The 2,888-nt window shown below is 31.1% G+C and overlaps 1 non-coding gene across 1 annotated transcript; it reads right to left on the reverse strand.

Moving 5' to 3' along the window:
- Positions 1 to 2,463: 2,463 nt before the first annotated feature.
- Positions 2,464 to 2,545, reverse strand: TRNAS-AGA (transfer RNA serine (anticodon AGA)). The gene has a single exon. It is a non-coding gene; the product is annotated as a tRNA-Ser (tRNA).
- Between the last annotated feature and the right edge of the window lie 343 nt (positions 2,546 to 2,888).

Genomic DNA, 2,888 nt, shown 5'->3' on the forward strand with positions numbered 1-2,888 from the left:
TGAAAAATTAATTAAAAAGCCCTTTTGTAGCCCACATGTTAATTTTACAAGTTAACCTTTTTCTTTGTTTATTTATATGCATGTAATTTCCCTACTGTACCGCTAAAACAAACGGACCCCTAGCGGAAAAATGGATGGATGGAGTGTATATATTCGAAAAGGTTAAAAGATTTGGGGTATACTTGTCAAAATACCATAATTCAGGGGAGGTGGATGCAAATTACCATATAATATATATATAATGGAAATTGTGTTTGTCTAGAAATTAATTTAGATGTCATCGTACTATATATATATATATTAATAATAATCAAGACAATTGGCCTCATTTTTTTAGAATTTCTTTTTATCCCAAATGTTTCTTTCAATTATGATGGAAAAGTAGAGAGAAGCTAAGGTGGGGTATAATCATTGGTGTGTTCAACTTCCATTAGAGGAATCCAATGTAAGACAAATGACCTAAGAGTTGAGCAGATTCTTATCAGAATGAGAATTTATTTATATCAAATTAAATATGTATACGTATATATTAATAAAAAAGTTATATGATTGAGGACTTGCTAATATAGTCTAATCCTATGCTGCACAAACATACACACAGCTACATTGGTGTGTGTAGATCAGCAATAAAAAATCACCCAGTGTAGTCTTCACGGGATATACATATATATATATATATATATATATATATATATATATATATATATATATATATATATATATATATATATGAAATCTTATCCGCAAAATTGCCTTTTAGTCCTAGTGAGGAATTGGAGCCACTCATTGCTACCTTTTTTGCTTTGGCACATTATATTGTAGAAGCCATTGATATGTATTTCCCGTGCATCCCTTCAGAACTAGTCTTCTCTTTGGATTATATGTTTGGAATAGAGGTGTAAACAAATCGAGTGGAGGCGAAGTCATACTTTTCTGAAGTTTAAATATTCTTATCGAGATTTCAAAATCGTGTTTGAACTTGGTTCTATGAACAGTCGAGTCACTCCTTAACGAGCTTTAATCTAGTCAAACAAGAATCGAGCTCGAGTTACTTATTGGCAGGGCCGACCCGGCGATTTGGAGTTTAAGTAATATTGGGGTTCAAAGGGTGCGCCCCTAATTTTTTTTAACGGATATATTATGTATTTATAAAGGAAACAAGATAAATAAAAAATATTAATAGAAACCACATTATCAATCAAAATCAAAAATATTTGTGATATGAATTATAATTTATAATTCCTAATATTAGAGATGTAATAATTAATTTAATTCAAACAAAATTCCTAAAATATATGTTTATTCAATAAAATAAACAGAAATATTTAATATTATATGCTATAAATATGATACTAATTATTCAAATTTCAATTTTGAGAAATATCGTTTCATAAAATTGTTTTATGATGATTACATATTTATATTTCATGCAATAGTATTTTAATTTAATTATTAGTAAATATCATAATTTGTGTGTTATAATTTATTTTATATAGGAATTTTTATAGATATATTTAAATAAAATTTATAAAATAATAATAGATGTTAGATATAAACGAAATACTAGAACCAGCATTTGAGTCGGACCTACCCGAAGCCCGATGGCTCGACCCGATTTCATCTGAGTCGAACTCAATAAATTGTGAGCCGGACCGAAATTGAGATTATCATGGCTCAACTCGAATAAAACCCGACTAATATAATCTTGAGAATATGAAAAGTTTCATAAAAGATACCAACATTTTCTTAATTCATATAAATATAAAACCTAGTATATGCAAAACCCTGGTGTTACAGCATCTTACAAAATTCAGATTGAGGGTTTCTCTATATGTCATCAATGGAGGTAATCTTAATTTATCATTGTTTTTGAATTTCAATGACTATTCTAGATATAAGTTTAATCTTAATTTATCATTGTTTTTGACTTGCAATGAGTATTCTTAATTTATCATAGTATAAGTTGATTTTTGTTTTAATATGTTTGGCTACAAAGTTGTAAAATATGTAATTTATATATTGCCCGATATAAGCCCGATATAATACGTGAGCTGAGTTTGAGCCTATAGGCATGAGGGCAGATGGTATTTGAGCTTGAGCCTATAATAACAAGGTTTGATCGTATATGAGCTTGAGTCGACCCAAACTCAACTCACATAACCCGATCGCCCTAAGAAATTCATATAAAAAATATTATAATATCTACAAAAAATATATTTTTGGGGGGCGGAATTTAAATGGGCACAGGTTGCCGCACCACATGGCCAAACATGTGTTCAAATCGATTAGTTATATTAACAAAACGAGCTTAAAGAACGATCCTGAATCATCGCAAAGAAAGTAGCAAGAACTCGAATTTTGTTTTTGATGCCAACCAAGAATAAAGGAATGGGTGGTGGCAAAAAAGTAAACAAATTAATTATGGGGTGTAAAATATTGTGGTAATAAAATTTCAAAAAAATACGTGGTCGGCAGGATTCGAACCTGCGCGGGCAAAGCCCACATGATTTCTAGTCATGCCCGATAACCACTCCGGCACGACCACTTTGATGAATAACTTGTCCATATATTTTACATATATCCATTACAAACGGGGTCCCATAAGATATACACCGACTGATGGGTCCTTCGACCGGTACAAAAGATTCTGAAAATCCCAAAATGAAGATTAGGTCCAATCCCACAATTAACCCATTAACGTAAAATCTCAATGCCCAGTGGTGCTAGTCTTTTTCGATTTTATATTCTCAAAACCCGCAAAATTAGGGACCATGCACTAAAACGACATCGCCTTATATCGAGTAAATATAATATATTAATGTGTTGTTGTGTGTCATAATTTAAATCTTGACGTCAAATGCCCACTCACTTTGCCCCACTCTTTCGAT

This window comes from Erythranthe guttata, chromosome 12 (genome assembly GCF_056151865.1).
Source record: "Erythranthe guttata isolate IM_541 chromosome 12, IM_541, whole genome shotgun sequence".
NCBI classification, from domain to species: domain Eukaryota; kingdom Viridiplantae; phylum Streptophyta; class Magnoliopsida; order Lamiales; family Phrymaceae; genus Erythranthe; species Erythranthe guttata.